The sequence below is a fragment of the Phasianus colchicus genome, chromosome Z (assembly GCF_987193195.1).
Source record: "Phasianus colchicus chromosome Z, bPhaCol1.hap1.1, whole genome shotgun sequence".
Lineage (NCBI taxonomy): Eukaryota > Metazoa > Chordata > Aves > Galliformes > Phasianidae > Phasianus > Phasianus colchicus.
Window position 1 is genome coordinate 9447258 of NC_143476.1, and position 20956 is coordinate 9468213.

The 20956-nt window shown below is 40.1% G+C and overlaps 1 protein-coding gene across 11 annotated transcripts in view; it reads right to left on the reverse strand.

The window, feature by feature from the left end:
* LOC116241205 (uncharacterized) overlaps positions 1-20956 on the reverse strand; it is a 57776-nt gene that overhangs the window by 18554 nt on the left and 18266 nt on the right. For 4 of the 11 annotated variants that reach the window (XR_016461729.1, XR_016461728.1, XR_016461727.1 and 1 more), the window contains exons 5-10: positions 19649-19754; positions 17661-17897; positions 15810-15993; positions 6957-7037; positions 3886-6756; positions 1239-2387 (exon numbers count right to left, since the gene is read on the reverse strand). The exons of 1 other annotated variant lie outside the window; for it this stretch is intronic. The gene's annotated coding sequence lies outside the window, so the exon portion shown is untranslated. Of the gene's footprint in view, positions 1-1238; positions 2388-3885; positions 6757-6956; positions 7038-15809; positions 15994-17660; positions 17898-19648; positions 19755-20956 lie in introns of those variants that run through there. 6 more of the 11 variants (XM_090131534.1, XM_090131536.1, XM_090131542.1 and 3 more) reach the window with 4 other exon arrangements.

Consider the following 20956-nt stretch of genomic DNA (forward strand, 5'->3'; position numbering starts at 1 on the left):
ATTTGCTCAAACTATGTACTGCAATGAATGCACATAATATCAATCAAGTATCCATGAAGCAGCAGACTGTCAAGAAAGAGGTAATCACAGTGTTTTTTGCTAAACATACTCCTATGATTTCATCACAGTTTTCAAATTACGCTGGCTTTGAAATTCGGAGTATTTGCTGGCTTTGAGTCATCAGTGTCAGAGCTCTCCTTCTTTCTATTTCATGCTGCTTTGTCAATTCTGTTGTACCATTCTCTTTGGATTTGTTTGCCATCAGTAGGAAAATAATGTCCTTTGTTCAGCCTTCTTTAATGGTTAACTCAGGTGAGAAGCAGAACATGCTGAAAGGCCAGCTAAGTTGTTTAGAAGTATGTTCTCTAAGAACATGGTGTGCACTACACTGGTAAGAGTAACCAGGGGCTTTGATGAGCAGTACTGAAATATCCTGTAGTCTGGAATAAAGTCCTGGCCCCAACTTTCATATACCCATGTTGTGAGGGCTGGTGGATCAAGTCGGACAGTCTGAAGATTCCTGCTTAAAGGCATGACTGAAAGGTCATTTCTCAAAATGCTTCTGGGCAGTGGGAAAATTGAGCAACGTTCAGTTCGGACTGGGAATTCCACCTGACACAGCCTGACCCTTCACACTGCACTTTGCACACTGTGCATGTGACACGGCAGAACAAACTTCCACAGCAACTTAAAATATAGAACTAATGGGGATTTGCAGAGGTTGAGTGCTCGCTCTCAAAGATCTAGCAGAAGGAATATTTTAATGATAGGTTTCAACTGTTCAGCCCAGAGAAGGCAATAAGATCCAGCCCAGGAGACATAAAAACTGAATAAAAAACAACAACCTGAACCAAAAAATAGAAGGTGTTGGAAAAGCAACTGTTTCTAAGATATTTCTTAGGGGTCGTCATCTATAATTATTTACATATTATATTAGAAGAAGTATTTTCCCATTCATACGTAAGGCAGCTCATATTTCTGCCTACAGACTATTCCTGTGTCTCTTGTGTTCCCTTGAATTTCTTTCTTTCTTGAAAGTTGGCCTTTTTGTCAACACATTCACAAGTGTAAACACAACTTTGCTGTGAAGTATGGTTTTATGTTCTGTTGTTTTGAAAGATTCATCTCTAAGGTTCACGCTTGGGCAAGAAACACAGCTTGGATGCAGAAAGTAAGAAACAAACAAAAGCTGAAAACAGCAACAATTTTTTTAAAAGGATGGAAGAGTTCTCTGCCACTCAGTGACACAGCATGGGAAGATGGTCCAGGGGCACCCTGTAAGACAAGAGTGTTGGGGGTCCCCATGGGGAGTTCAGGGCAGGCCCTGGCAACCTGATCCCATCCTATGTTCCCAAGCACAGGAAGGCGGTCAGGGACAGTGGTGCAGACCTTGGGTGTGGAGTCTCCTTGGGGGGGGACAGGCCCACAAGCTGGGATGGGTTTGGGCCACAGGTGGGCTCAGCTGGGCAAAGGGCTGACCTGGCAGGGCTGTGAAGGGCCGAAGCCCAGCCTGCTGCTGTCTTGCTGGGAAAGGGACCACAGCCCCAGGATGGTGTGGGGGCCTGGGCTTGGGCAAGGGAAGGCCCAGGGGTGGGCATGGACAGGCAGAGCTGAATGAACCTGGTGGATATTTGCTGTACATTTTACAGATGTTACACAGGGAATGGGTAGATGTGCTGAAGGTGAGGTTGAGAGGTGTGGCTGACAAAGAGGCATTAGATAGTGGGGCATTACTGACCATGATGTAAATGGCATGGAAAAAGGGGCAGAGATTGAACTGAGTCCAGCTAGGCTGGAATTTTTAATAGCTCCTTTGGGGCTTTACTTTAGATTGGTGACCAAGAGAGTGGTGATAACAAACTGGTGTTCCAGCTGTTGCTGAGCAGTGCTTGCACGGTATATAGGCCTTGTCTTTTTTTCCCTCTCTGGCCCCACTGAAAGTAGGCTGGAGAGAAGGGAAGGGGTTGGGAGGTGTCCTGGTCTCAGGTAGCACAGAGTTATTATAGCAGTTGGGGTGGTTCTGTGTTCTGAATTTGGGATGAAAATAATGTTGATAGCACAGCAGTGTTTTGATTGCTGCTGAGCAGTGCATACACCAAGTCATGGACTTTCAGCTTCCCATACTGCCCTGCCAGTGAGGATGCTGTGGCTGCAAAAGGAGCTGGGAGGGACAGCTGACTCCAGCTGAACAAAATTCCGTATCATATGACGTCATGCTCAACCATAAAAGCTGGGGATACAGACACTGTCTTTGTCTTGAACCATAATCTGTTCTTACTCTTGCTCTTCCAATTTTTTCTCCCAAGTACTGCAGGTAAGGAGTGAGAAACTGAGTGGGGACTTAGCTGCCACTTGGAGTCAATCCACCATAGCCATAAATTTAAAGGCTGTAAACAGAGAAAAAATATATGTATTAATAAAAAAAAAAAAGAAAAATACAATCCTTCTTGTGATGTTTCTTGTGGTATTTAAATAATTGTCATGAATTTGAAGGGAGGAGCTGTGAGGCTCTTGTTTGCCTGTGTGATGTCAAAGATGCAGTGTACTGAAGAAATATTTCAACACTCTGCCCATGTTGAAAAGAAACTGTATTGGACAACAAAAGCCAATAACACCAGATCTGAACGTTCAAAACCCATCTGAGTCAGTCACAGTGCCATCAGGTCACAAGTTACTCAACTTCCTCTGGATAGACCACTGTTTGAGTAACCTTGTAAAGCTGTTCTTGGTAATTAGGACAAAAAGTAACCACCCTGAAGAATGCAATCTGCTCGAACATCCCCAGGAAAGCATGGAAGGAAGCTCTCTCATCTGCAGGGACTGCTGTGTGCTTCAGAGGTGCCGCACAGGACACGTCAGAAGGCACCAGCGGATGTCTGGGGAGAAGTGTTCTGCCTCCCACTCAGCAAAGAGGGAGCAGAAAGAGAAGTGCATGAAGCCTTTCCCTGCTGGTTCCAGCAGGAAAATCTATGGTGGGTGCTCCCCCTGCTCCCTGCCCCAGGCTTCTCGCTTTCTCTAACTGAGGTTTCCCTTTTCTACTCTCAGCCAAGTATCAGCACTTCCCTAGGGATGGCAACTGACAGAGGTTTTAGTAAGAGCATCTGCATCAAATAGTAAAAGTTCCAGCAGTTACAAAATAGTAGAACAAGAATTCACAGTCAGATCTGTTTCCCATCTTTACAGGGACTGCATTCAGGAAACAGCCACTGCACTGGCAAGAGCCCTTCACACCGGGTCTCACTGTGGCAGCATATCTTCCCTGACACAACTCAAAAGCAGCACAAGTGTGGCAGTGGAGCAGCATTATTCCATCCTTTCCACGGGCCAAAATATGGCACAGAAAAAAACTTTACAACAATCTGTTTTCACTTGAACCTAGTCATCCTTTCCATGGAAAAGACCAATTGGAACAGTGAACATCTACACAGAAATACATATTTTGCTGAAGACCAAGATTTGGGCCACGTACAACAGAAAATGCAGTGATCCTTTGGATCAGAGCAGGGAGAAAGCTTGGTAGAGTAAGTATAAGGGAGGGGAGTAAGGTATTGCTAGCAAGTTAAGGAAAATGTCAGACATAGTGCCAAAGACCAGAGCTATGTCCCCCCATCAGAATGTATTACTAAACTGTTTGTTCAAAAAGTGTTGCAGAAGGCAAGTATGAACTAGCAAGACATTGACTGAGGCTCTCCTAAAACAGAATATCCAAGAACAGTTTAACTGGTGGTAGGTGAATGGTTGGATCAGATGATCTTAGTGGTCTTTTCCAACCTTTTAACGATTATGTTTCTATGATTCAGGCATAGCTCTTATCTTGCTTAACTGCTTTTATATGCACTGATGTGAATGTAGTGGAAAATCAGACAGTCTGGGGGCGATCCTTACCTTGAACCTGAGAAGAGTTGCAATGCAGTTAGCATTCAGATCCCAATGCAGTCCCCACAGCTTCCTAGAGTTCAAACAGAATGAAAGGACTTACTGCTGGCACATACTCTTTCTGTTTATTCCTATATGATACTGATTTTCTCCCTCACTGTTACACAGCTTTTTGCTTCAGTGTAAGTGAGCACAGCACTCTCTACCTTTTTGTGACCGTGCTCCCTACAATGAAATTTTGCCTCTTGCAGATTGTTTTAGCAAATCAGATTTTGTCTCTGATTTTATCACTTCAGTCCAGCAACTCCTTTTTTCTTTCACTGACTTTGATTAACATGCTTGTGCTAGACTTAATAAACCAGTACTGCAGTTTCATGTCTTGTCAGTCTGGATCACCACCTTGCCTGCATTCTCTCTGCTCCTGAAACAGGATTTGTGGCTGAGATCACTATTTAGAGTATTTATCCCCAGCTTGACTCCGTTCTCATTTCTCAGGAATCATTTTATTCCCACTGTGTTTATAAGCTTGAAATCCAGTTGAGGACTTTTAGGTCACCAAGCAAATTTAAATTTAATTGTTTCATGACATAGAGCTACTCTCTTGAGAAAACCCAGCTGAAACACTGCCTATGACATTAAACAAGGATTTGGTTGGAAGCTTTTCCAAGAGAATAAAAGATAACTTGATCTATGATTCATCATACTGTGATGGAACTGGGGAAAGAAAGAAAGTGATAGCTTGCTTAGCTTTCAGAATTCCTTTGGCAATTTCTTTTTATCGTAAATACACCTCCTTTCTATGTCTGGTTTAGAAATGTACTTGTTAAGTACTCAGAACTGCTGCAGGGTAGTGAAAGCTGCAGATTATGAAGAGGAAGTTCTTGTGGGTTTCAATTGCTGCCAAGAATAACAAAGCTAGAGAAAGAAATCTGGTAGGTGAGGGTTGGTGCTGAGAAAGTATTATCTTCTAGCTGTAAATAAAAGTTTCTTCACTCTTAAAAATCATGAATATATGTGGATCTCTGTGAAATTATAACAAAAGTTCACAAGTAATCTTTAAGAAAGTAATCTACAACTCCACTCTGCAGGTTGCAGTATCAGTACTATTACTGAGTCTCCATCTGGATGAACAAGTTCACACAGAAAGATTTATAGAAACTGAAGAACATAAGCATCTTCAGTAGCCTGTAGCAATCTATAAATCCAAAACCTGCTTTTACACGAGTGTGGCTTCTTTCTTCCTCCCTCAGTATTCATCCTTCACCTTAAAGGCCATTATCAAGCACTCTGAAATTTTTGTTCTCTGGTTATTGTTAAAGCTGACTTCAGGGTTACTGCTTTAAACGTTTCTTGCTGGAAAATCTCCCACTTCCTCATCTCCTGACATTTCCACTGTGGTCTCCATTGACGAAGTGAATGCTTAATTAATGGAATCCTTAATTAACAGAAGTAGCTTTACTGGACTGAGCAACACGTTTCTTGACAGCTAAAGATTTCATGATTAGCTGGGTTTTCCACAACACATTATTTAAAGCTGGATTTTTCTGTGCAGTAAGAGAAGTATCTTAGAAGTTTTACTTTGTGGGAAAAATGATACAATGAATCTCATGTATATATACATACTTAAGAAAGACTAGTATGAAATATAAGCCAGTAGCTGAGGAAGTTAGCTAGATAAGTAAAAAAAGTTAAAAATCTACTGACGTGCACTTAATCTCACTGAGAAGAAAGAAATCTGACCCAAGAGAAGAGAAGTCAACAGGAAAGGGAAAATCATTAGTGACAGTGTGCAGAAAAGAAGACAGAAGAGCAAAGCAGGAATTTGGAGAAGAACTGCACGGGATACAATAAACCCAATGAAACTTTCTAGGTATTACAGAAGCAGGAAGTCAGAAGTGAATTAGTTATCTCCAAGCCCAAGACGACCACGAACTAAAAGACAACAAAAATGCAAATAAACTTAAAGAATTCTTTGAATAATCCCTTCCCACCATGTCACAGCAAAAGTATTCATTCACCAATCCAGGATCAGTAATTTCAAGTAATGAAGATGGGCCTCAAACAGAGACTGAAGATGAAAAGTACAGCAAACGAGGCTGGCACAAACTGGCAAACAACAACTCACTAGGACTAGCTGGTACCTCTCCAAAGCTCTGCAGATGCTGAAGACAGAAAGGATTTAACAGCTATCAAAATATTCAATCTCTGGTTAAAATCAGCAGCTCCACTGGAGACCTACAGGGTAACAACTGTTCCAGCTATTAAAAAAAAAGAAAGGAAAAAAGAAAAGGTAGGGAACTGGAGAAACACAGATCATAGAGTTTTATTTCAATGTAAGTTAATCTTGTAAAATTTAAATAAAAATAGTCTTTTAAAACATCTCAGGGAACATGATAGGACCAACGTCTGATAGAACCCCATGTGTTTTGTATGAGTACAATCACTGAGAAAAAAAATGTGAACAGTGAGTCAGTCAATTAATTTTGCAGATGGTTGAAAATTATTTCATTTGGCAAGATCAGAGAAGATTGCAAGGGATTCTGAAGGAACCTAATAAAGCTGTGTTAGTGAGAAGTAGAACTTCTAAAAATTGGTACTGGCTCATATTCAGGAACAACAATCGACAGGAACAGTTTCAGACCCATGAATTTGCTAACCCAATTTACTCTTAGAGCCAAGAAATCTGCAGCATTTTTTATTTAATGGAAGTCTAGATACACTATCTATGAGGTTTGTAAGTTCTTACGTATAAAGAATAAAATAATTGTTAACCACAGGAGCCTCAGGGCAAGAACATTTCAGCAGGTCTTCATCCAGCTTCAGGAATTGCAGGCGTAAGGATCCAGGTCACTTAAAGGCTGGTCAGTCTCAGTTCAGTCCCTGCGAAAACAACATAGCAAAATGTTGTGATCAGCGGTGCAAAGTCCAACTGGCAGCCAGAAACTACAGCACCCTTCAGGGGCTGACACTGAAGTTCATACTGTTTAATGTCCTCATTATTAACCCCAATGGCAGGACAATATGCATTCTCAGCAAGTCTGCAGACAACGCTAGATTAGGAGGAACAAGCAAGTTGGTACCTGAACAGAAGATTCAGAGCAGGTGGAGCCAGGCTGAGCAAAATTCTTAATAGATGTGCAGAACAGCAGGGGGAAAAAAGGCTGTGGGCAGAGTTTGGAACACAGGAAATTCCAATTAGATATAAGGAAAATATTTTCATTATAAGGATAGTCAAACACTGGAACGTGTTCAGGCAGCTTTTGGGATCTCCAGCCTTGGAGTTGTTGAACACTCAATTAGAAACCTCCCTGAGCAAACTGATATAATCAGACCCTCTCTGAGCAACAGACTGGATTAGATGGCATCCAAAGGTCTCCTTCAACCTAAATAATTCAATGATTCTAATTGATTTCAAAATTCTTCACCATTAGTATAGCCAGGAATCCTCCTTTGAAGCATTTAACACCAAAATGCATAAGAGATGGGATACCAACTGCTTTACACATCTTTAGATCCCAAAGCCTGTTCTAAATGAGTGAGCAGAGCAGGACCCAGAGGCATGCTCGGAGTTTGCCTGCATGTCCCTGAAAGACTGATGTGTGATTGATGTGCCTGTGGCTGAGCGTGAGTGAGTCCATGTGGCATAGCACACTGGCTGTAAGGTTGCTTTAAGGCTTACCTCAAAAGACAATGAAGACTAAACCCTAAGGCATCTTCTGTCCAATCCAGTATGGCTGTTCCTGTCTGTTTAACAGAAAAACTCTTCTGGTGGGATTTTTAAACAAACAGCAAGGTATCTTGAAAAACAGGGAAAAGAAGTAACCATGCAGAATCAAATGCAGTCATTCACTGTTTTGTCTGGATATCATTTGATGGCCCTTCTTTGGTGAATGTTCTCTTTTTACAGTCTCTTAATCTGAAAAGATATTCATCATACTACAGAAAACCACCTACACTTTCTCAAAAGTATTCAGAGCAAAGACAGAAATGGCTGATCTTATTAACATAATTTTATATATACGTGTATGCATATAGTAGGAGTTCTTTGAAGATGGTGTCTGCATATGCACTGACATTTTAAGTGGGATATAGCTGCATCAATCTGGAGAGGACATGTAATGCTTTAACATTGATTCCTAACTTCTTGGTAATATTTCCTTACACTTCTTTGAGCTCATTTCTACTGATATTCTCAATCTATATTGTAGGACACAGCTCGAAAAGTTTCCCTCTCTAAGAATACAGGTTAATAGTTTATTTGAAGAGTGAAATGTACTGCAGTTTGTTTTGCATGGAATGGCAGGTTAGAGCAGTAATGAACTCAGTGAAGGGCTGTAAGCAGAGAGGAGCAATGCTGGCAGGATGTCACGATAGACCAGCACAGTGCAGAGGGATGTTCTTGTTGAGTACAGGAAAGACTGCCCAATTGACTTCTTCCATAACTTGATGAAAGAGTCAATAGTGTGCTGCAAGTTCTATTCATATAGAAAAGATTGTAGTCTCTAATGAAATAGAGGGAAAAGGAATCTAGAAGATTGAGAAATGGAAAAAAAAAAAAAAAAGGTTAGATTTTAAATATGTAGACTGATGTCTCTGGGGGGAATAACTCAAAACAGAAATATCATTTGTTTGCAATATTTTAAAATATAAGATCAAAATAGCTATCTGCTTGCAGTGCAACACTGATACATAAAGCACTGTGATTGTGGGAACCTGGAAGTTATGAACACATACCAGGAGACATGAAAATCTGTATTCCATTGGGCTGCACTGTGGCTGAAGAGCCCTTCTCTTTCCTACAGACTTTTAACAAATGAAAAATTAAACCTGCACTCAACACATATTGACATTTTTAGTGTCAAGGATACAAGTTAATATATGTTAAGGATATATCTGATCTAATATTGGGCAGCCCATCAATGACCTTTCTCCCTCCTACCGCATATTTCCCAAATCCCTTTCTTTTATTTTTTATGCCATTGTCTACAGAACATGTGGGAAAGGTTGACAGAACTGTGTTTGTTCAGTGCTGGGATGGGAAGGGGGCCAGACCATATCTTCAACTGGCTAGTGGGAGGCTAGCAGAACAAGACTCATCACTTCTTGAAGATTCATAGAGAAAAAGACAAAGGACAAGAGACACTACTTGCAAGAAGAGGAATTATGATTGGATATTAGAAAAAAAACTTGTAACAAACATTGTAGTCAAAATCCAGAACAGGTTCTTTCATAAAGGTTGTGAGACCTCCATCCTTGAAGATATTCAGAGCTTGACTGGTTAAGCCTTCGGCACCCAGATCTAGCCTGTACCTGATTTTGAACAGGACATTAAATGACCTCCAGAAGTCCTTTACATCCTATATAATTTTGTGGTTCTAATAGAAACCTGGAGGAGAAACCCACACATCTGATAGCTTTCCTAAACCAACAGTGCCCACGAGATGAAAATAGGAGACATATCTGGGGCCTAGTCCTGCAGGCAATTACATTAATCACTGCACGTAGTCATCAGACTCTGTTTTTTCCATAGCTTTCTCATGGCTAACAGTATTTGAAAAGTGAAAATCAAAAGCTGAACTATCTCCACTGGAAAAGAAGAGTACTCTTCTTGCTGTTTGTCTTCAGGCTTATTTTGATTATTTTTCATAAAAACTTTTGAACATAGGGAAAAAACTAGTAATATACCAAATGTATGGTCTGTTTTCCTAGTGAGAAAAATTCCTATAATCTCATAGAACTTGCCTAAGAATATCCCTTTCTGATATTTCCTTTTATCTCCTACTGACCAACTTTGGATTTGCAAGGGCTCAGAGGCAAGAAAGTCTTATTAATAAGAATGCACAATGAGCATCTAAAGTACTTTTGCTCAGTTGTAGCAGTGTATGACACTAGCAATAGCAAATTAAGAAATTTTACTCAGGTGTCGTAAGCCTACCAAGCAATCATAAAATTGGTATTTTCTGCCTAGGGCTCTCACTGCTATCAGGTTGAATTCAGCACAATGCTAAAAGAAATCATTTCATCTTGATAACATCCTCAGTTCAACCTCCAGTTAGACCTTGTTCCTAAGGGGATGTTTCAAGCCGTATCTCTACTCTTCTCTATAGGTTAGAGACTCAGAGGTAGGAAAATGTAGGCATAGGGACTTTCTGTTATTTGCTGATATTCTGACAGCAGATAAATTTAGATTGCTTCCTTTTCACAGAATCACAGAATTGCCAGGGTTGGAAGGGACCTCAAGGATCATTAATCTCCAACCCCCCTGCCACATGCAGGGCCACTAACCATCCCACCTAATGCTAGACCAGGCTGCCCAGGGCCCCATCCAATCTTGTCCTTTTCCTTCATGGATTCCTGAAATACTTAGAAATTCTTCCTGTACTCTTACATGTATTAAGAGCTAGACTATGGATAAAAGGCAACATTTTTCTATTTCCCCTTTGGAACCAGACTAACTCCATTGAGGCTTATGCAGAGCTCATTCCCAGAGAAGATACAAAAAGATAGGAGAAGTCTCTCTGGAGAAGGAAACCCTACCAAAACTGCCCAGATTGTCAGATACCCTTATTACTCCTACCACGTCCAAACACCTGCTATTAAATGACAAATTTAGATACCACCCTATGGATCTGGGCTGGGTCACTTCATGGTGACTTGAGTTTAGTCTGGTGGTGCATGACTAAAGAACATTTCTGCATCTCCAAATCCCCACAGTATTGGCATATAAGAAGCAAGGATAACATTACAAAAGAGGCAGGGATCCTAGTCACTGGTCAGGAAAGACTCTGTAGACAACACTTCTGAAAGACACTAAGTCAGCAATGTCAGACTGTATTCTGTGTGACAGAAATCACTTCTGTTCCCTTTAGTAATTGTTCTGACTGTTACATGGACCCATGGACTGCAATGTGTATATACAAATTAAGAAGGTACTGCCCTGGCTCCCTGCAGCTCAAAGTTCAGGACAACCAAGAGATAAAGACTGGTTCCTTCCCAAGAGTATCAAAAGAAACAATAAATAGGAAGCCTACACAACTGGTGACATAAAAAATAGCTGAAATATATTTTTAGTGCTTTTGAAAACTTACACAATGTTTGGTTTCCTAGAATAAAGATGTAGTGAATTATGCCTCTTATTTAAATAAATTGACAGAATTTTTTCCATCTGTGGGATCATAACATAGCAAATCTGGCTCCCCAGGGTCCTCATACCCTGTATAAGACAGCAATATCTGTAAGATTCAGCACAGTTTTGGATATAAACAGAACAGGTGCAATTCAGACAGAGACAAAGCCATAGAATGAACTTCCCACTCCTTTATCAGCTTCTTGGGGATTGGTGGCTTTTGTCCTTGACAAATTGCACGTGTAAAGTTGTTTGAGAACTCCAGTGCAGCCTTCCGCTTTGCAGAACAGGTACAGATTCATTCTGAGGGCAGAACACAGCAAGGCCATGAGGTTTTCTTGGACAAGAATACTTGCTGAATACCTGAACACCCTACGTTGCCTGCTGCCAACAAGCATCTGAAGACCATCAGTTCTTCACAGAGACAAGTCTCCCTTTGTGTAGGAAAGGTAATCAGTAACCTTGTTACTAGTCATGAGACTTACAAAAGAAATAGTTTATTGTATTTTGACTGAAAGACTCTAATACGTGAGATACAGTTTAATAATATTATGCCATGACATTATTAAAAATTATTAAACTTACCTAATGAAGCTTTCTGCTGATGTGAATAAGCTAAACCAATTTTGTTGCTCCTAGAGGAAAAGACTCAGGAATGTTTGGGTGTTATGAACAAGAACTGTACCTGATTTTTTCATTCTCCATGAACATCAAGTCTATGTTTTTTTATATGTTGCTCTCAGCTAGCAATGAAAGCCATTTTCAGGTTATCAGTGCTTTCAAAGGTTTTCTAAGAGTGAGGTTTTTCCCTATTTGTATCAGTATTTGCCTCCAGGCAGGCACACTCTTGCTTTATCAAAGATGCTAACATTTATGCTCAGCAAAGTAGAATGCATACTAACCCAAGTAGACCAGATGATACTCCAGCCCACAGGTTGAGGGCCAGTGAGTTTTGAGAAGGGCAAGAAAATTCTCCCCAGCTTGCTACAAGAAGGGAAAATTCACAGAGAAGAGCTCACCAACTGATGCTTTCAGGGGGGAAAAAAAAGAAACAACCCAAATAAAAATCAAAGATATCCATCAAATAACAATCATCTAATTTGGGAACAGATATCCCAAGAATATGTGTATATGTCTATATATACATAAGCAAAACAAATTGATTGATCTTTTAGTTGTAGATACTGGAAAGAAAGAAAATATTCTTTTCTTGGTTGATTTCCATGCTGTTCCACTGAGTAAAAGTGCTAACACGAGACAGGTAGGGAACACAGAAAGATCTATAATGCTCAGTCTGACTCATCTTTCATTTTACGTCGAGATAAATTATCTAGGTGAATAATTAGCGTGACAAAACTGATAATGGCACTGTCATTTTTATCAGTATCTAAACAAGGACTATAAGAAAGAAGAGGACAGACTCTTTAGCAGTACCTGCTGTGATAGGACAGGGGGAGTTTTAAACTAAAAGGAGAGATTTAGATTGCACATAAGGAAAAAGAATTTTACAATAATAGTAGTGAGTCACTGGAACATGTTGTCAAGAGAGGAGGTGGCTGCCCCATCCCTGCAGACACTCAAAGTCAGGCTGGATGGGGCACTGAGCACCAGATCACTGCAGGAGTGTTGGACAAGATGTCCTCTGCAGGTTTCTTCCAACTCAAACAATTCTCTGATTCTATAATTAAGTCATGAGCTGTTTTTTGCCTGCAGGACAACGTGCTCTAAGGAGCAGAGGTAACGTTATTTGAATACATAACAAGTACATCCTAGTAATATAACTTTTCTGAATCAAAAGTGGTCTAGTGAAGTTACAAATATCTGACATTATTCATCTGTTTTCTGTTTTGCCTCAGTCTCCTGAAAAGGTCTCCTCAGCACGTGGGGAAGGCTTTCACACTCTTTCTGGAAAACCAGCACATCTCTGTGACTCGCTGAAGTGCTCTACACTAATGCCCACGTCATGGGAACAAAAGCATGAAATGGAGGCCTGTATGCAGGGAAAGGGCTATGACTTCATCAGAATGCAGTGGGATACCTCACATAATTAGAGCCTATTAGATAACTGGAAGAAACCTCTTGTTTGCACAGCCTAATAAATGCAAAAGAGACAACGCAGTCCAGCACAATCAGAAACAATCCAGATTTCTGGAGTGCACTGATGATCCTGACACAGGTGATCAAAAGATCAAGTGTAGATATCCTGACTAAACTCAAACATAAGTAGCAACAGATGACCCAGGACAAACACAGAGTCATTATTCCAACCAAAGTCCATCTGGAGGTGAATCTGGTGAGGAACATAGAAGGCAACAGGAAAGACTTCTACAGGTACACAGGCAGGAATATGAAAACTAGGGAAAATAAGGGCTCAATGCTGAATGAAGAAGGAACCCTTTGCAGAACACTGAAAAGAATGAGGTATTCAGTGCCTTTCTTACCTCAGTCTTTCCTGGTAAGACTGGTCTTTAGGAATTCCTGACCCTTGAGAAAAGAGGGAAGGTCAGAAGCCAAATAAAGACCTATCCTGAGCAGAGGACAATCAGGTTAGGATGCACTTGAATAGGACGTGAGCGCAAGGAACTTGATGGAATGCACCTAGTGAAGGGAGCTGCTCATGGTAAGGCCTCTTAATTATCCTGGAAAAGTGGAGCAGGTTGCCCTGACGTGTGTTGGCATCACTATGCAAATGATATGGCTATGATGGCTTTAGATACTCCAATGAACAAAGCCCTGAGCAACTTGGTCTGACCCCAAAGCTTGTCCTACGGTGGGACAGAGACTTCCTGAAGCCCCTTTCCAATCAGATTACTGTGAGGTAGTAGCATCTCATGGTCACTTGCTCTCCATAGTCACTGGCATCACCTGGATAAAGAGCGGCAGGCAGTTGCATGGCTTTCATGCTCTGCTCACCTACTTAGGTGTGGAATTTCCACCTACAAGCATCTTATTTCAGTTATGAGATATTTCCTGTAATTTATTCAGCCTCTGTTCCATGAGCCTCTGTTCTCTGTCATTCCTATGTGATTTGTGCACTGTTAGTAGAGTCCTGAAAATTTCCCTTCCACCTACTTTCTAAGCTGTCCACAGCCTTTTTTAATCTTTATCCCACTTGATCTTATTCAACTTCAACTCCTCAAAAAAAAAAAAAAAGCCACGTTTAAGCTCTAAGAAGTGATCCGTGTATTTCACAAGTGTCAAAGTAGCTCACTAATTTCCATATGAGCAGCTATTGGAAACAAATTCTTCAGTCACTTTGCTAGGGCTTTAGGCATTCACAGTTGTTAGAACAAAGAAGAGAATCCCAGTCTGGAAGCCAAGCTGTAAACTTGGCACACAAATGGCATTAAGGAGATGAGCTTTAAAAACCATATGCCTCAAAACTAAATACTGCAAGCATGGACTGTAAGACATGTAAGACTTTATGAAGCATTGTATAGTTTCTAGCTTTTAAAAAGGACACATGCAACATCACGTTCCAAAAATAGTTTTGCTCATCTAGAAATAAGATGATTTGTAAGTAGTCAATAAATAGACAGTATTCAAATATTCCTATCAATGAAAAGGGTTTATTTTATCACTTTGAAAAAGGGTATAATTATACCCTTTGTTTTAAATTTTAAATATATTATGTACCTATATTTTTAACATATAGTACTTAACAGTGCTTGTATAAAACTGGATTTTTTAGTAGGAACACAATTCTGAAAGAAAATTAGAGAAACATAGAAAATTACAGAAAAATAGGAAATATTTCAGAAGCAACTAGTGGCAATGCAGAATGCCTATGGGGTCCAGGAAAATGTGACAATAATGCTGATCAATATATTACTCCAATAACAAGCTGAACCAGATACCTCTAACTAAAAGCCTTCACCAAGATGTTTTTGGTTTGGTTTGGATCAGATTTGTTGTGTGAATTCCTTTTATCATATAGCTGTGTTGCCTGACCTGTACTTAGTGTAGGAATTCCAGCCTGCTGTGATTTTTGGTTTTGCTTTTGTCTTTGCTTATTTGTTCACTGAGTGGAAGAATGTAGACTCACAGGAACTAATGAGGTAATTTTGTAAACCTGTCAGCAAAAGACATCAGAATTAATCTAGTGGTGGTCTGGTAAAAGAGGAGAAGATAATCTCACATGAAACTTCTGCATTTGCTCTGCTTATTTCCTCCTTTATGCCTCTTTGCCTGTAGCACTATGCAGTGTGTAAACTCTGAAGCACGTGTGGTATTCCATCTCCAGCACTCCTATTCTTTGCATGAGTGTCTGCTTCAGAGCAGAGAGACTTTAGGAGACTTCTCAAGGATACAGCTGATCCAAAACCCACAGGGGCGATACGATTCTTAGCAACAATAGCATGTTTTTGAGAAAGCATTAAGTGGCAAAGTGGTACCCTATCACTAATGCTTTATATATTTCTTTCTTTTTTTTTTTAAGAGGAACTGAAGAAAGCAACCCTTTGTCCAACTTCAAATCTCCTAGTTTTATTCTTCACCCTTTATCTCATTGGCTTTATTGTTGCTGTATTTTTCCTACTGACATTCTCAGTAGAAGTATCTGGGAAGAAGACTGTACAAATGAGTGGAAGCAGAGGGCGTATGAAAGACAAGAAAAATGGTTTTATAATAATCCATGAGGACAGTTTCCCACTGGGAAGAAAATCATTGGAGGGAAACTACTATGTGAAATGGAGGTGACTGGGATGCTTGGATAGCTACTGTCTTATTTGTATTATGAGTTACCAGAAAATTAATGGCCTATTATGAGTAAGAGCAATCTACATCATTACTCTGTTAATTGGCACACCTTACTGGTATCTGCAGGGTTCCACAGTGGATATTTGATGATTCATCAGTGGTGTGCACAACAACGGGCCTTCGGGATGGTAAGAGTTTCTTGCCTTGCACTGTTTGCAGGGCCCAGAGATGAGTGACCTTTGTTTCATCTTTTCTCGGGTCCTTTGTGTCTCGTGGTACAGCCATCATCTTTTCTAAAACAAAAAACAGAGAAAAACGAATATTTAGGAATCCTTACAGATACTGTACAGATGGCTGGTTTAGTGACAGCTGTTAGAAGAGAGTTTAAGCCACAGTTCTATGCCATGTTGTCATTTTCTCAATTCCTTGAAGACTGACAAAATAATAAAGATGAAAAAGAAAAATATTAATCATTAGGATTTAAAGACAATCTTCACAACTGGCTTACACGATAGAGAGGAGAAAGCCTTGTAGGGAATAGGGCAGGAGAAGCCCATGGCATCATACATACATATTACGTATGGATTACATAAATCCATTGACAGTAAGACAAAACATGGCTTAAACTGAAGTACAGAAGAATCCTAGCAGACATGAGGAAGAATAAACAGAGCTAATTAAACAATGAGATGTTTGTTGAACCAACAGTACAGGATCTATGTCATCTGAGAGTTTCAATAACAAGTTAGACAGTGGTAAAGAATGACATACATCTGTGGTTGATCCTGTCTTTCTAGGCTTTGATGGAGTAGACGGTACCTTAAGGCATCTCCTGACATTTCATACTTCATAACATGTATCTTCAGCTTTAAGTACTGGAAGTATCTGAGCTCTTTTTAACAGAATGGACTCCTCTTGAACATTTGTGAGCTGATGAAAAATACCTTATGAACTTTTTCCCCGAGAAAAGTTATTTAATTAATGTTGCATTACTGCATATTGTTATTCTGCTTTATTTTAGCCAACATTTTGGTTTTCAAGGGTTGGGTTCCTTCCACGTGAGGACTCATTTCCCAGTAAGTAGTAAAGCTTTTAGAAAACTTTCTGTGTAAAATTCCGACAGTAAAAAGCAACCTGATGTAGGAACCTGCGTGAACATTTACATCTGAGATGTCACTGATAAGAAAGATTTAGAGACCTTGGAAGTTATATTTTTTGCCACAAAGATTTCAGCGAGGCCAGTGGCAATATAAGTTACTACCACATCATCCAGATGATTAAATGCCACTTAAATGTTTTAAGGACAAGGAATAGTTCTGCTGCTTTATCTATTCTGTTCATTATCCTTCTCCTTAGCTTGTAAAGCAATAGGATAACAATTTCATTTGTATGACAGTGATAACTGTCCAGCAGGAACAAGCCTGAGACCATCAATTCATTTCCCCAAAGCCATCCATTACTTAATCACAGCACGTTTAACACTGGGATTCAGCTGAGTCACATACATTAACCATGTTATGCTTTCCTAATTGGAGACTTTAGTAGATAGTGTTTACATTAAATGTACATGAAATTCTGTTAATGAGTTTCTGATTCTTCCTCATGTTTGATACTTATACAAACACTTTAAACGTGGGCAAATATTGCACAATGATATCTGTATGTCTGTAAATTCTCCTTCAACACATTGTTCATGTTCTTTTCATGTAAATTTGAAAGCTCACTCTATGGCAGTTTGTAAGCGGAAAAAAAATTAAGATAGGACTACTTCTATTCTCTGAACATAGATTTGTTAACAGAAAGTTATATCAATGTACTCACATTTATATTGAAAGCCATTTGTGGGATTAATGAATCTTTGAACCAAGGAAGAGATATCACACAGGTGATTTGGATTATTACACGTTACAAACTAACAGAAAGGCTGATAGTCATAGTAATTAACTCAAAAGCAACTCACAGATTGAGCATACACTGTGGCAAAGCCCACTTCCAGATGATTCATAAATAGAAGAGAGCAAACTGATCAATCATTGTCCTGTGAAAAAAGTTTGCCAAAGTCTCTTATTGTACTTCTTTTCAGCTCCATCAATCCCTTGCATCTCTATTCCCCTTTCTTCACAGCAAGGACCCCCGTTATCTCCAGTGCGTGGACCTGCAAGGAGGTACTGTTGGCTGTAGCTTAAATGCAGCTCATCTATGGTAAGTGAGAAACAGTAAAGCTAAAAAAAGAAGCCTAAAGCTTGTGGTTATACTAACTTTGATGAGAACAGAGTATGGATGAATGGTGATTGTGTGCAGGGTCAGCAATTTCTGCAAAAGGAAAAGACAGGAAACATGAAAGACAGCACACCAGTACTGAGAAATCAGTCATACAGAGTGATCAAAGGGAATGAGAGGAAACTGAGCATGAGACATATTTGTGACTCATTGCAATATAACCAATAGAATGTATTACAATATTAAAAGTCATTATAGAAATTGACAATCATACAGTAAGAGAAGCGTAAAAGGTCTCAAAAAAATCACATATGTAAAGCAGTTTATGTAAAACAACTAAAAAGATGTAGAAGAAAAGAATACTACAGTAAAATATCTGTTTGTTTTTTCAAGAAAGTACAACAGTCACATTAAAATCTTCTAAAGTGAAAAAGATGACGTTGCTAACGAGTGAATCCTTCAAAGATGTATTCATGTGCATGAACAGTCCCACTTTAACACATGGAAACACTTACGTGAGTAAAACTCTCAGCAAATGTTTTAGGAGAACTTTGTGTCTTCTAACTTCCCATTTTTTCTTACATCTATTCATTTACCTCCACCAGCATTAGCAGCAGTACTAATATTGGTTGATGTGCTGTAGTATCATTTACTCACAATTTCCATGTGCTTCTATGGATAGCAGAGGAGTTACTGAACTCAGGTAGTCCCTAAGTGAATGCCCAGATCTTCCAGGAAGATCTTCCAGGCTGTGGATGCCCCATCCCTGGAGGTGTTCAAGGCCAGGCTGGATGGGGCCCTGGGCAGCCTGGTCTAGTACTAAATTTGGAGGATGGTGGCCCTGCCTGTGGCATGAGGGTTGGAGCTTCATGATCCTTGAGGCCCCTTCCAACCCGGGCCATTCTATGATTCCATATTCTGTGATTCCAAGCCATGGTAGCATAAGCTGCTTTTCAGGGACAACCACAAGGCCAGCTGTCTGCTCAGTTCCACCATTCTTCCCACAAAAATTGCATACCCAAACTGACTGCTAGCAGACAGTCAGACATCATATATTCACCATTTTTTCGCTACTGAAATAGAGGTTCAGTGTGATCCCTGTTGAGCAGACAGCCAGGTGAGCTTTCTGACTGCCTCTCACCACTCATACCATGAAGCAGAGTTACGCAAAGAAAATACTGCTGCCAACATCCAAAATACACCTGCAATTTGGGGCATCATCACATCCACTCTTACAGACAACACCCCCCAACTCCTTTTCACCTTTTCCCAGCAGATTCTCTTAGTACTTTTGCCCCAGTGTTTCCCTTGTGGAGGATTCTTACCCCACTAGTCTTGACAGAGAGTGGAAAAAATGTGATGAAGCAAGCATACTTTCAGTGTTTGGTAGAAATTCATGGTGCTTTAGTCTGTAGGAGTAAAAATCAATGCTGCTTTTTCACTTGCCAGAAGCATCTCACATGTGATATATGGAAATTTTTAGTTCAGATCACATACACTGAGCCAAACTCTTCATTTCTTTCTTCTCTTCTCCACTGCGTTACATTTAATTTTTCCTTAACTGAGCAACATTGTGCAGTTGCAGTCATTACAACTGTTCTCAGTCTGGATTTACCTTTGGAGGTCAATACTAATTATTCTCCATACATTCCCCATTTCGGAACTGCAAGCAGCTTTCATGTCATCTCTATGGTTTTTCAGTTAGTCCAGAAAAAGGTATTAACTCACCCTACAAATCTTGCCATGGGGCTGTTCTGCCATTCATACAAAGAAAACTGTCTTTCTTCTCTGCAGAGTACAGTGAATTTTTCATCTTCTCACCTCACAGTTATATCTTTTAAAGAATAAAAGTAAATACAACATTAGTGAGGATTCAGTAACAGTAGGTCAGCTATAAATACTCGTAAATGGGAAACATCTAGTGAACATCTTTGGAATTACAACATTACAGCATTCTGATTTTAGGAAAGTTACAATTAAGCTCCACTTCCATAAAACCAGCTCTATATTACAAACTCAACAAAAACGTATGGTGGAGCAGAAGTCCTACTCAGTGCACCTCGTGCCTTTTACCCAGTTATTCAGATACAGCACTGTCACAGTTCTGGCCTGGTTTGACCTGGTTGCTTGACTAAATGGCACAGGGGGACCCTGTGATGGGTCTAAAAACAAAACAGCAGCAACGAGCTAAGGGAGAAAATTAATTCACTAAGTATTAGAGCACAGTGTGAGAGAATGCAATATAACACAATACAATTGGAATTGTAGCTAATACATTAAATAAACAAGAGATTGTCCAAAACCAAAGGCCTTACTCTAATGTTGAAGGTGAGACAGCTAGGGAGCATACACTGCAGAGCCAAGCAGAAAAAGAAGTCTCATGACTCCCAGTTTTCTCTTTCCCTTTAAACAGAAAATGGAAATGGAACAGTGAGGTATTCTGGGAGATACAGTTCATCCTTTCTCTTCTGTGAAATGTACCTGGAACTATCAACAGTCCATGGAACTGAAGCCTTAACTCTTTAACTCCCTGTGCATTACCTGATGCTATGATGTGGAATACCAATAGCAGAAATCTTGAAACCACAACAAGTATGCCAGGGGACAACATCAGGGCCAACATTGTCTATCTTCATTAATGACCTGACCGTCTGGACAAAGTGCACTCTCATCAAGTTTGTAGATGGTACAACATTGCTGCTGAGGCACTAGTTGAGTGTGCTGCCATTCAAAGGGAGCTGGATTGGCTGCAGTATTAGGCTGAAAATAATCATGTGATATTCAACAAGAAGAAATGCAAACTCCTGTGTCTGACAAGGAATGACTCCCCAGTACATAATGACAGGATGAGGAGAAGCACTACAGAGAGGAATCTGTGTTCTGCAGGACAAAAAGCTGACCACAAGCCAACACTGTGCCTTCACAGCAGAGGAAGTCAACGACCTCCAGAGTCACGTTAGGCAAGGCATTGACAGCAGGTCAGCAGAGGAATTCCCTCTCCTGTACTCAGTTCTGGTGCGATACATCTGGAGCTCT